General features: G+C 39.7%; 1 protein-coding gene across 3 annotated transcripts in view; it reads right to left on the minus strand.

Moving 5' to 3' along the window:
• The window catches only part of GPD2 (glycerol-3-phosphate dehydrogenase 2), a 240,175-nt gene that overhangs the window by 225,293 nt on the left and 1,649 nt on the right, over positions 1 to 13,233 (minus strand). Inside the window, exons 1-3 of one of the 3 annotated variants that reach the window (XM_061437583.1) lie at positions 13,078 to 13,161; positions 7,862 to 8,072; positions 7,460 to 7,640 (exon numbers count right to left, since the gene is read on the minus strand). The gene's annotated coding sequence lies outside the window, so the exon portion shown is untranslated. Of the gene's footprint in view, positions 1 to 7,459; positions 7,641 to 7,861; positions 8,073 to 13,077; positions 13,162 to 13,233 lie in introns of those variants that run through there. The other 2 variants (XM_061437601.1, XM_061437609.1) reach the window with 2 other exon arrangements.

The raw sequence follows: 13,233 nt of genomic DNA on the forward strand, positions 1-13,233 counted from the left end.
TGAGGCAATATTAAGTTAATGGCATAAAACTTATTTCCAAATCCCTGAATTTATTGAAAGCTTGTTGAATCAAGGAGATCCTTATCCTCTTTTTCCAGGCAAGCATTAAATATGCTGTGCCAGTGTGGGGTAGAAGGAAGGACTGAACACACACATTAACTGCCAACACTTCAGGAAATCCGGTGAAAGAAATCTTTTTAAAGACACACACACAAGGATAGGGGGAAGGGATAGTTAGGGAGTTTGGGATTGGCATGTACACTCTGCTGTATTTAAAATGGATAACCAACAAGGACCTACCGTACAGCACAGGGAACTCTGCTCAACGTTAAGTGGCAACCTGGATGGGAGGGGGTGTAGGGTGAGAATGGATACATATATGTGTAGGGCTGAGTCCCTTCTCCTGAAACTATTACAACATTGTCAATTGGCTATATACCGAAATGCAAAATAAAAAGCTTAGAAAAAAAAAACAAGGAGGAAGAGAGGTGACAGCAACATACTTTTGAAAACTGGAAAATAGGTGAATGAAATCTGACAGACTTAGCAGATCTCAAAGAGAGGAAACTAAGTTAGTTAGGGAGAAAGCTGAGAAACACTCCCATTAACACAACAGAATCTTCCAAGAAATGACAGCCCTAGGGAATTCTGAAACTGAAAATGAAGGAGGGACGGTCTCCTGGAGGACTGGGTGAAAGCTGACCAAGGAGCAGTTCTCTCTGTGAATTCCTTTTCAAACTGATGCCGAAGGAAGATTGACTCTCCCCACTTTGGAATAAGTCCCTCGTGTTATTTTGGACTTATAGAGGCCAGGCACAGTTGAAGACCTAATATTCCATTGAAAACATCCCTTCAAGCCCCTTTTCCGCTCAGCTCCCAGGACACTGGCAGCCAAATCTTGACCCTCCACAAACCAGAAAGGTGGACTAATACCTGGCCATTCCACCTGGAAAGATCTAAAACTATAGCTAACCAGGATATCCAACAAATAGTCTTTCCAGATCACCTTGCAATAAAGCTCATGATCAGTGAGTTCCATATGGGTGTATGCATTCAGAGCTCCCAATCAGCTTTTAGTCTTTCATTCTTAACTGGAAGCAGAAAATCTAGGATTATAAGACATCTGAGAAAATCTCTAATGCAGAGGAATGGGGAAGGAAGGAATAGGAGTTGTAATTTAATGGGTACAGAGTTTTAGTTTAGGAAGATGAGAAAGTTCTGGAGGTGAATGGTAGTGATGGTTGCACAACAATGTGAACTTACTTAATGCCACTGCACCATACACCTAATATTGGTTAAAATGGTAAATATGTTATATATATTTTGCAACCATAAAAATAAATTAAAAATTAAGTTTATGAGACTGTCAATTGGAAAATACAGGTGTGGAATTTCTTTAAAAATATAACAGAAACAAAATTAAATAAAAACAAGTATAAAAGTGATAAGAAATTAAAGCACTAGACCAGAAGATCTAATGTATAATATATAATTAAGATATTTCCAGAAATGGAGAAAAAAGAAAACATACAAGAGGAAATCATTAGTGAAATAATCCAAGAAAATTCCCCATAACTGTAAGACATTAATTTCCAAATTGAAAGCCCTATTCAGTGTTCAATATGATGGATGAAAACAGAATCACATCAAAGCGTTAACACTGGAAAATTTTAGAATAATGAAGACAAAGGAAAGATCACCAAAGTTTCTAGAGAGGAAAATATCAGGTCAAGAATCACAATAGTGTTGCGTTTCTTAACAGTAAGACTGGGACTGGAGCAACGAGTTTAAATTTCTGAAAAAAAAGTATTTCCCACCTAAAACTGTATTATCAGCCAAACTGTTAATTAGGTTATAAGAAAGAATAAAGAGATTGTCAGAAATGTAGGATCTTTAAAAATCTACCTCCTGGACACTCTTGCTCTGAGTCTACTGGAAGATATACTCTGAGAGAAAGAAAATGTATGTTGGCAGGGAGGAGAATTTGGGGGAGAACACTAAGAAAAAGAGAAGTACATGGGCAGAGAGAACAGAGAATCTAACACAGAAAAAGGGGCAGAGAAGCCCTAGATACGAGTACAGGATTACAGGGTAACTATGGCTCACCATTCGCACAAGTCAAACTCCATACCAGATCTCCTTAGACAGTTTTTGGCTGAGGACAGTGCAAGGCTCTTTATTCCATATGCTTCCTTCCCTCCACACAGAACAGCTGTGCACAGATAAAAGTGGTAGAATTACTCTAAATGCTGATGGTGCATGAGGCAATAAAAGAATATGTCCCTGACTTAAATGGTTACACTGAATGCTGTCAGCCATATTAGCAAGAGTCTTATGATCTCTGCAGACTACAATTTTGAAGAAAATACGTATTTTCCTAAATACATTAAATTCTCTCAGGTGGACATTCTCCTGCATAGGAGTCTTACATGTGTGTGCTAGGTGTGTGAGTAAGTCTCTGAAGGGATATACAAGAAGCTGATGACATATTTGTTTCTGGGGAAAGGAAGTGTGGGGTTGGGCAAAGGGGGCATGAGGAAGACTTACTTTTCAAGATTTATCCTTTTGTTCCTTTTGAATTTTTATCACAATTCAAAAAAATGAATAAATTACATTCTTTAAAAATTTATAGTTTTAAGCAAGAAATTCAATGTCTAGGAGTTTATACTAAAGAAATCTCTATCCTTAAAGCAAATGATGTAGGTGCAGGGATTTCTTTGTGTTAGCAAAACTTTAGAAACAGCTTACATATTCATTTACTAGGTACTGATAAAATAAATTATGTATATTCCTGCAAGGGAATAGTATGCAACCAGGAAAAAGTAAAAGCCCTTTATGTACTGATACAATACTATCTCCCAAATAAGCTATTAAGGGAAAACAGATAAGAAACATACTTAAACAAATGTGCAAACTCACATTTGGTTGTGTACATGTAGACTATCTCTGGGAGAAAACACAAACATTTTAAAACATTGGTTTAGCCTGAACTTCATGGCAGGGGAACAGGGATATGATGGAAATTATTCTCTGGATGTAATTTTACCTTTTGAATTTTGAGCCATTTGAATATGTTACCTTTGAAAACCAAATGGAATTACGGTTTTGAAAATGTGGGGCATTTTTAAATAGCCTAGATTCTTTTCATCTCGATTCTTTCTTTTTTCCCTATTGCAAAGCCAGTATGAGATCTTTCATCTAATAATAACACTCTGGTTGTAGTTCTGCAATGTTTAAGAAATGAAATCTGTTACTCCTGCTGGGATCAGAAGAGTTGTCAGCATACGTGGGCAGCAGTGGGCGAAGAAGAGCTTTTGGATTTAAGGCACATAAACTAAATATCAAAGCTGAATGTATTATAACAACATTGTTAATATAGGAGAAATTTTTACCAATGTCACGTATGAAGACATCAGTGATGTACTTCTCTAAGATATAGATAGATCATTCAAGATAGACCAAAGGGACTTTGCTGGTGGTCCAGTGGTTAGGAATCCACCTTCCAAGGCAGGGACACAGGTTCGATCCCTTGTCAGGGAGCTAAGATCTCACATGCCATGGGGCAACTATCTAGCCTGAGCTCTCCAGTGCCTATGCAAAGTTAGAGTATTTCAACAAAGACCCAGCATATTAAAAAAAAAAAAAAAAAAGACCAAAGATAGGAAAAGAGAGGGATAATGGGAGCTCCAGACTGGATTTCAAAGCTATGTCTGGGTCCCTTTTCAATAGTATGACTTATTGGGATAGAGGAGCATATTTTCTGTTTCCTTCTTCCTCTTCCATGTTTTTATAAACCATCACACATATTAGAAATGTGGGTATGAATTTAACTTCATAGAAGACTTTTGAAAATGCTATAAATAACTAACTTCCAGGAAATTAAGTGAGCTTTGTGTATAATAAAGCCCCAGATGTAATGTGATAAAGACAAGATGTAGTGATAAGGATCCTTGAGCCCCCAAATTGGTCTATTTGTATTCAAAATCTGTGTTCAAAGACCCCACCATGGTCTCTAGCACGCCCACATTACCATCTATAGATTTATCTAGGACCAAAAATATTTGGTGAGATTATGGAATTATCTAAAAAACCTTTGACTATATGAACATTTACTTTCCCAAACAAAACTGACAGATTTTCCAAGACATCACATCAAGCTTCTACTGTGTTGCCATCTGTCTCAATACTGAAAACTTGAGTGATCTTTAAGTGGGTAAATCTTTAAATGAAATCCTCTTAGCATGACAAATGACTCTAATGGCATCTCTTAATGAACAAATGGCTACCAGCTTGAAAAACCTATGTCTCTGAAAGAAAAGTGCAACTTTCAATAGAAATCCCAAGGACAGTAAACAAGCAGAAAGAAGGTTTTTATTGGAGGTATTGGCCAAGCACTGGGGAAGGTCAAGGGCCAACACTCTTTAGAAAGACAACCATGGCAGTCCCATGGCAGTCTTGTGGAGCAGAACCTGACTAGGGCAAGGAAGCACTAGTGGTAGGAAACAATATAGGCAGCTGTTGTCAGAATTCAAGTAAAAAATGATAAAAAGTGAAGGAAGAGGGAGGAGATAGTCAGATTTTGAGGGGAAGGAAATATGGGTGAGGGGATACAATGTTTGGAGTTAGAATGGACAAGAAGCTCTGACAGCTTTGGCAAAGAAAGTTTCTGCCCCCCTCTCCTGAGTTATCTGTGCATCTACAGCTCTTTCAGGGCCTTGTTCTTCTCTTCTGCCTTCAGAGGCCACCATTCACTTGCTTGCTACTTGCCAGACGTTGGGATAACAATCCTGGCCTCAGGGAAGTGTGATGTGCAGAAGGTTATAATTTGCGGTGCTCTTCTTTGCTTTGATTGTCCCATACTCCCCCCTACGCCCACCACCACTCAAGTCTGTGCAGATGTTAATACTGACTGAAGGTGAGAAACAAATGAAAGAAATTACAACACAAAGGATAGATTATAAACTGTCCATGAAATAAAACTTTCCAACAGTTTAAAGGAAAAGAGCAATAAAAACCTTACCACTTACAGAGATCCCTTTAAGAGCACACCCTGATTCCTAGCCTCAAGTCCCATGGTAATTGACTCAGCTCTTAGAAAATGTGCTGGTGCTTAGTTGTGTCCGACTCTTTGTGACCCTTTGGACTATAGCCCGCCAGGCTCCTCTGTCCAGGGGATTCACCAAGCAAGAATAGGAGTGGGTTTCCATCTTCCTGACTTAGGGGTCAAACCCACACCTCCTGTGTCTCCTGCCTTGCAGGCGGATTCTTTACCACCAAACCGCTGGGGAGTGCCTGTCTTCAGGTCTCTATACTACACATCTTTACCATGGTTTGCCTTACTCATGGTAGTTTAATTTCATGAAAGATCCAGCCCTCTTTCCAATCAATGCAACCCACAGGATATTATTATATTTGCATATTTGCAGCAACACCTTTCCCAAGCCTGAGTTAAGCATTATGAAATAACACTATAGAGGGTCTCTAACAGCACAGTTCCTTGTAGAGTTTGCATTTCAACTTGTGCCCACTGGTAGCAGTGAAGATTTGCCACCTTATTCTTCTTGGTTATCCACTCAATTCTACACAAGCATATCTCCCAAAGGCAAAAAATAATTATCAAAGACAATTCATATTAAGGAAGAGAAAAATTTCCCTAAATATAACATAATCTGCACCGAGTCTACCTTAAATGGAGATAACTGGCTACATTTTTATTCAGTTATGTTGATTCTCACTTTGTTCATCCTCCTGCTTCTAACTATGCCCAGATTCCTATAGGTCTGTAAGAAACAGGATGCATCACAGTAACCTTTTCAAGTGACAGCAACTCCCTTCCTACACAAAGATGTTGAAATCATGGAATTATTAAAGAGTATAGATATAAATGTCATGTGTTTGTGTGTGTGCATGTGTGTGTGTGTGTGTGTGTGTGTGCAAAGTGAGGGAGGGTCTTTTTCCAGGTATAATTAACTTGGCTCTTTTAAGTATCTGATTTCATTTGCTATTTGAACTAATGTTTTGGTTCTTGGCTATACTAAAATATTCTATAATCACAAATATTGCATAGTTCTAGGGAGCAATTTTATACCCTGGAGTATAAAATACTTACAGGTATAAAATACTTAAAGGAAAAGAACGTCTTAAATTTTAAAAAGAGAAGCAACTTAGCCAAAGTTTAAAAAGTGAGAATTCTTAAACTTTGTAATATATGGTTACCATTTGCTCAAGAATAAAGAATGCTATCATGTGATGGGTTCCAATAAAATTAAACCTTTCAGTCTCTTAGAATTTATTTCTTTGCTATTCTTGTTACTATGGTAAATGTTTTCATTCACAAGGATAAGGTGGACTCTAAGATCTCAGCTGTAAAAATGTATGACTATTTCTGCTTCCATATTCGTTTATTTAATGTAGTCTATGATTTCCACTATTTACAAATAACTGTAGATAGCCTAATGGGCAGGTCCTAAAAATTTCAAGATAATTTAGAGAGAATTTTTGCCCTTATAGAGGTAAGTTTAAGAGGGGAGATAGAGAAATAAACAAAAAATTGAATACGGGTCACAACAGAAAGATGTACAGAGTATGACAAGTAACTGATCAATTTTAGAGTGTATAGGTGGGAGGTGTAGGGAGCATGGCAGTGTTGGTGTCAGGCAAAATTTCACAGAAGCTAAAGCCCCTGATCTGAGTACTGAAGGGTAGACAGTATGGGAAGTTCATTCCAGCCTGAGGAAAGAGCTTGTGCAAAGGTACTAATACATGAAGCAACACAGGCAACTTGGGGAACCAGTCTTCATTGACTAGGAAAGGGAGCTGAGGCTGGGTGCATCAACAAGTAAAAAGATGGGAGATACACAGGGAACAAAAAGGTTGCTGTGTTTCCTGTCTCCAGGTTTTACCACTATACTCTCTGTTGTGATGGTAGAAGGGTTTAATGTCTCTGTGACAAGAAGAGTCTCATCCTCCCTGGAGTTAGTCGCTCAGTCATGTATGACTCTTTGTGACCCCATGGACTCTAGCCCGCCAGGCTCCTCTGTCTATGGAATTTTCCAGGCAAGAATAGTGGAGTGGGTAGCCATTCCCTTCTCCAGGGGATCTTCCTCACCCAGGGATTGAACCCAATGTCTCCTGCATTGCAGGCAGATTCTTTACCTTCTGCTCCCCAGGGAAAGAGGTTTAACCCAAAATGGGCATTCCTATTTGATTTTGACATGCCACTCCCTATGTGACAATATGAAATGCTCCCTCCCCCCTGCCCTGTAACAGTAACATAATAAATTCTATCCTATGTGTATTCATCAATATTAGTCATCGGGTAAGTTCTGTATGTGCACTTCTGTCCCAGCACTAAGGCCTTGAACAGGTAGGTATTAGAGACAAGTATCTCTCTTCCAATTCAAATGGCAGAAAATTCAGTCCCAATTGACTGTAGCTAAAAGAGAACTGATTTACTCACATGAGAATCTGATAGGTCTCATGAGCTTCAGGAACAGCTTGATCCAGGCTCAAGTCTTGAACTCCCAATTCCCCTCCATCTCTTGGATCCATTTTCTCTGTGTCAGCTGCATTGCTAGCAGTTTTGTGGCATTGTAGCATTGCTGCATTTGTGGCAGTTTTCATCTTTTCATGCTGAAGTGCTAAGAACAAAAAAAAGGAAGAGATCATTCCTGGTGGCTCCCACACATATCCTGACTGTCCTTGTGGCTACTTGGGGTGCCGATTGGTCAACATAGGGAATAACTAAGGTAAGCACTGGTACAGATGAATGAGGTCCAGGTGGTATTTGTGTGATGATTCATCTGCCACGACACATCTGGATACTAGAACCATGACCTCAGGGGACTCGTTTGCCACCTACCCTGGATTCCATACTTCCACAACTCCTCCAGTATCAGCTCCCAGCTCCTTGTCTCTTCCTCAGGAGACATCCATCACGCTGTTTCTCTCTCCCCTTCTATGTGCCTGTGGGTATCCTCTTCCTACTTTCAGGGAAACACTAGCCCCCCTCTGAAGCTCCTTCAGGATATTTAGTTCTGTCCGGAAACCCTTTTCCCTGAGAATTTAGGATTCTATAAAACAAAGCTGGAAGCATGAATAGATTATTTTGTTTTGCCTTTCTTTTTTCCATGTCTTGGGACAGTGAACGTTTAGCAGGAGACCTGCTTACAGACGTGGGAAGGGAGGAGAGAAGCAATAGCAGAAAATACAAGGAGGAAAAAAAGTGTAAACATAATTTAGATTTCAAAATATTATCCCAAGGACTCACTCACATGGCATTTCCAATTGGTAGTACAGAAAGTTCTGGGTTTTTTCCTTTCCTTCTCTCCCCTTCCTTTCTCTCTGATGACAGACCACTGGCAAATAAGCTGGTAAATGAGTAGCCCTTATATAGAATGTGTGATGTAATTGTCCTGACAGGTATCACATGCTACTTTTCTTTTTAGGATGGGATTTATATATCAGTCTCAGCTAAGTATAGCTCCGATCTGACTTATATAAGCTTATAATATTTTGTGTTTATAGTTTTGAATATTGTGACCACGGAAAATTGATTTTTTTTAATGTGTGGGGTTTCTGCTTTTTTGAGGACTGAATCCTTCATTACTACTTTTAAATAGCACATTTAAAATAAAGAATTTCCAGCAAAAGAAAATCAAGGAGTAACAGAGTTTTTCATGTGTATCATTGATGCCTTTCAACAGGATGTAGAGTCAGGCTCCAAACAGAAACTGCTCTAAGAAGTCAACACAGGGAGAATTTAACTTAAGGAATTTGTAAAAATAGGTGATGAAAGGGAGAAGAGAGCCCCCAAAGAAGGCAGTGACTCTAGGATAAAACAACTATCCTAAAAAATAGGATAAAACAACTATAATCCTTAAGTGGGAGGAATAAAGGGAAAAGGCGATGTTACTGGAGCCCAGGGTCAAGGGTCACAAGGCATTTGGGCTTCCCTGGTGGCCCAGAGAGTAAAGAATCTGCCTGATACCTGGGTGAGGAAGATCCCCTGGAGAAGGGAATGGCTACCCATTCCAGTATTCTTGCCTGGAGAATTCCATGGGACAGAGGAGCCTGGTGGGCTACAGTCCATGGGGTCACAGATTCAGACAGGACTGAGCAACTAACACTTTCACTTTTCAGAGCAGGGGGCAGATGAGGAATATTATGCTTGCCCCATCCTTCAGCTGTCTCCTTTCCTGCTTCCCACTGGTCACACCCAGCTGGCACTAGTTCCTCAGGGAAGGCAAGGCAGTGCTGCTTGCTGCTTGCAGGATCAGCTCCTCTGTGATTACAGACCAGAGACGGGGAAAGAAGAACCAGGAATGAATCAGAGAGCACACAGGCCAGGGACCCTGAAGCCTCCACTAAGAATTTTTAAAAATTCACTGTTAACAAATCCAGGTTTGATATAATTTATATTCTATCAAATTTATCCAGGAAAAACAAAGTTGTCTATAATGGGTCCCATCAAGGAGTTACCAAAGGCTCTACAACTTGGGGATAAATCATTGAAATCAGAAGAAAAAAAAAAAGAACCAGTTATATATGTATGTTCATATTTTGAACTGACGTTGGAAGCCCTGTTAATTTTGCTGAATTTAGTCAACCTTCTTTTAAGAACACCACCTACCTTTATTTTTTGGCTTTTTAAACGCAGAAAGCTCCTAGATCTATAACCTTGCTTGCCCCTTTCATTTGGAATACTGAGAATCCAGTAGCTTTTTATTGTTAGGCTTCTGTTTATCCATTTAAAGGTTACTGCATTTGCTTATACTAGGACTTCAATGATAGTGTCCAAAATGAATTTTCTATCACCCAAACTATTTTCTATCTCTACTGCACTACCGCACGGGAAACAGCAAATGTTGTGCTCATTTCTTTGAAGCCTCAACCTGGCTGGCACGCCTCTCTAAACATAGATCAGGATTAACTGAGTAATAAGGCAAGACTGCACAATAGTTTCTCTAATAAATTCTTTAATATTGTTACCTTAGAGAAGTCTTTTCAAAGGATTTAATTTCAGGTACACAGAAATTTTGGAAATATTGAGAAATGTCCACATGCTAAAACATTCAGTTTTAAAAAACTGTAACAAGCTTTATGGTGTCAAATTTTCAGTCTCCTACTTTTATTTTTACAAATTTCAGCATGATGGTTCTGGGTTTTTTTTTGCTTTTACTTTGAGAAAACTGATTGTTTCACTTGTACTTCTACCGGTCCTAGAACTAAGCTTTTTTTCACCTCTCTAAAATTGGGCATGTTTCTGTTTTAGTCTGGATACTCTAATTCTCAGTCTGTTAAACTTTTTTTAAAGTTATAATTTATTTATTTTTAATTGGAGGATAACTGCTTTACAATATTGTGTTGGTTTCTGCCATATATCAACATGAATCAGCCATAGATATAGGCATGACCCCTCCCTCTTGAAGCTCCCTCCCACCTCCCACCCCATCCAACCTCCCACCCCATCCCACCCCTTAAGGTTGTCACAGAGCACGAGGTTTGAGCTCCCTGCATCACACTGCAAATTTCCACTGGCTATCTAATTTTACAGGAGGTAATGTAAGATCATGGCATCTGGTCCCATCACTTCATGGGAAATAGATGGGGAAACAGTGGAAACAGTGTCAGACTTTATTTTGGGGGGCTCCAAAATCACTGCAGATGGTGACTGCAGCCATGAAATTAAAAGACGCTTACTCCTTGGAAGGAAAGTTATGACCAACCTAGATAGCATATTCAAAAGCAGAGACATTACTTTGCTAACAAAGGTCTGTCTAGTCAAGGCTATGGTTTTTCCAATGGTCATGTATGGATGTGAGAGTTGGACTATAAAGAAAGCTGAGCACCGAAGAATTGATGCTTTTGAACTGTGGTGTTGGAGAAGACTCTAGAGTCCCTTGGACTGCAAGGAGATCCAACCAGTCCATCCTAAAGGAGATCAGTCCCGGGTGTTCATTGGAAGGACTGATGCTGAAGCTGAAACTCCTCATTGGAAAAGACCCTGATGCTGGGAGGGACTGGGGGCAGGAGGAGAAGGGGATGACAGAGGAGGAGAAGGGGACAGAGGATAAGATGGCTGGATTGCATTACCGACTCGATAGACATGAGTTTGGGTAAATTCCGGGAGTTGATGATGGACAGGGAGGCCTGGCGTGCTGCAATTCATGGGGTCGCAAAGAGTCAGACACGACTGAGCGACTGAACTGAACTGAATGTAAGATGTATGTTTCAACGCTACTCTCTTAATTTGTCCCATCTTCCCACCCCCCCTAATCTATTCTCTTACTCTAAAAGTTTAAGTTCCATTCCATGGCTGCATGAAAAAAGGATAAGAAATAAGCAAGAGAGTTTAAAACTATGTGAGAAATTGGAAGTTTCAGAAAAGTAGCAGTGAAAGAAAAATACCTCTTTATAAGCTCCAGAAGAAAGAACTTTAAGATGGAATTAAATCAGAGATACAGAACATTTTATGGAAATGGGAGACAGATGTGCTTTTGGAACCGGGAAAATACTGGTTAACTTTTAGTTGTGATCACACTTTGGTGGTGTCTATGTGAAGCAAATGCTTTGGCTCTAAACTTGTTTCTTCTGCTTTTATGTTTTCTGCCTTCACCAACCTGGAGACAGGAGAATGAGGTAAATTTTGACTCTCGGGTAGTCAATGAGATAACTTTTGCTTATCTCATAAACACTGCTGATAGATAAACAATTTAGTGTCTTTCAACTGAAAACTTCCTCCTAAAGACCATACAACCCAGGTTTGAGGGCAAAATTGGAGAAAGCGGTCCTTGAATATTTGCTACTCATAATTTATTCGCTCACGTGGTGTTGGGCCTAAGACATCATCAGACCTTAACTGTGTTTGCTGTCATTTGAACAAAGCAAATAGTGACAACTATTTTTTCCTCTTAATATAGTTTTAGTGGTAGAGATGAATTCATTCTTTTTATTTAGTAGTCCTAATATATTTTCTGAAAAATGTACAAAATAATAAACTACAGAAGACTGAATAATTCTATATTTGGTTACCTTGTTTCCATAAGACACATTAGTAACTTTACACCTGAACCCAGTTATAGCCTTTAGAATCCTACAATGCTAGTGTTGAAAGGGGCTTAGAAACCACTTGTCCTTCATTTTGGAGATGAGGAATCTGAAGCAGAGACAGACTAATTTCTGCAAGAAGGCATAGAGAGAAACAATGAAAATATAATTAAAACCTGAAAACCGGCCCAGGCAATTCTTCACTATAATATTTGGTCCTGATTGTGAGCCAAGAACCACTTTCTCAGCCCCTTTAATTCACTCTATCCATGCCTGGTCACTTAAAAACTTTGCTGACTTCTGCAAATTACATATCAGCATCCCAGAAAATGTGGAGTTCATACACCTGAGATCTTTTGCTCAAGAAGAACTACTGTTCTTACTAGTCTATTAAATGGTGGTTCCTGGAACAAACAGACTGCCTCCAGTTGTATCTGGGCACCATAATAGAAAGGAGTGTCCGGATGTGGGACAGAATGGCCTAAATATGGTAGCTAGAACAGAAAGTCCCGAGGGCAAAAAAAAAAAATTACTTATAGAGAAAGCCCCCTTTAAATGGCAGCACTGATGAAAGCTAGGACATTGAAAGATTATAGACTTTGGAAAATTCAAATGTTCTATGTTCAAGGCCTATGGTATATTCAGGCCAAAAAAACACGTACAAAGGCTCTAGGACTAAATGCGTGAGTCATGGAATTCACGCCCACGCTGATTCTACTGCACACTTTATACAACTACCCAAATCAAAACAGTAACACAGGCCTGGCCCCATAAAAACATATTTAAGTAATCCCTGTGGAATTTACGGAAAAAAGCATACTGTCCAGATAGGATGTAGGCAGAACTCAATAAGATGCAAACATACGCGTATACTTTAAAATATGCTAGATGAGGACGTTTAACGGGTAAGTTTTTGTTTTGAATAAAGGATTTATTGCCCTAAACACACCGGACCTGAACTAGAAAGGGGTGTGAGAAAGCGGAGCAAGCATCAAGTTGTGTAAATCAATGTGGGAGTAACTCAGCGACCTGTTAACTCGTTGCCAAGTTCTCGGCGCCAGCCCCTTCCTAGGTGGAAGGAGGCCCCCTCTTGCCCCGGAGGAGAGGCATGGGTCTCGACCCCGGGTCTTCCCGCCGGCTCTGCTAGGTCCTTCCCACTCCCGTGCGCCGCTCCGAACAGGGCAG

Source organism: Bos javanicus, chromosome 2 (genome assembly GCF_032452875.1).
Source record: "Bos javanicus breed banteng chromosome 2, ARS-OSU_banteng_1.0, whole genome shotgun sequence".
In the NCBI taxonomy this organism is placed as follows: Eukaryota; Metazoa; Chordata; class Mammalia; order Artiodactyla; family Bovidae; genus Bos; species Bos javanicus.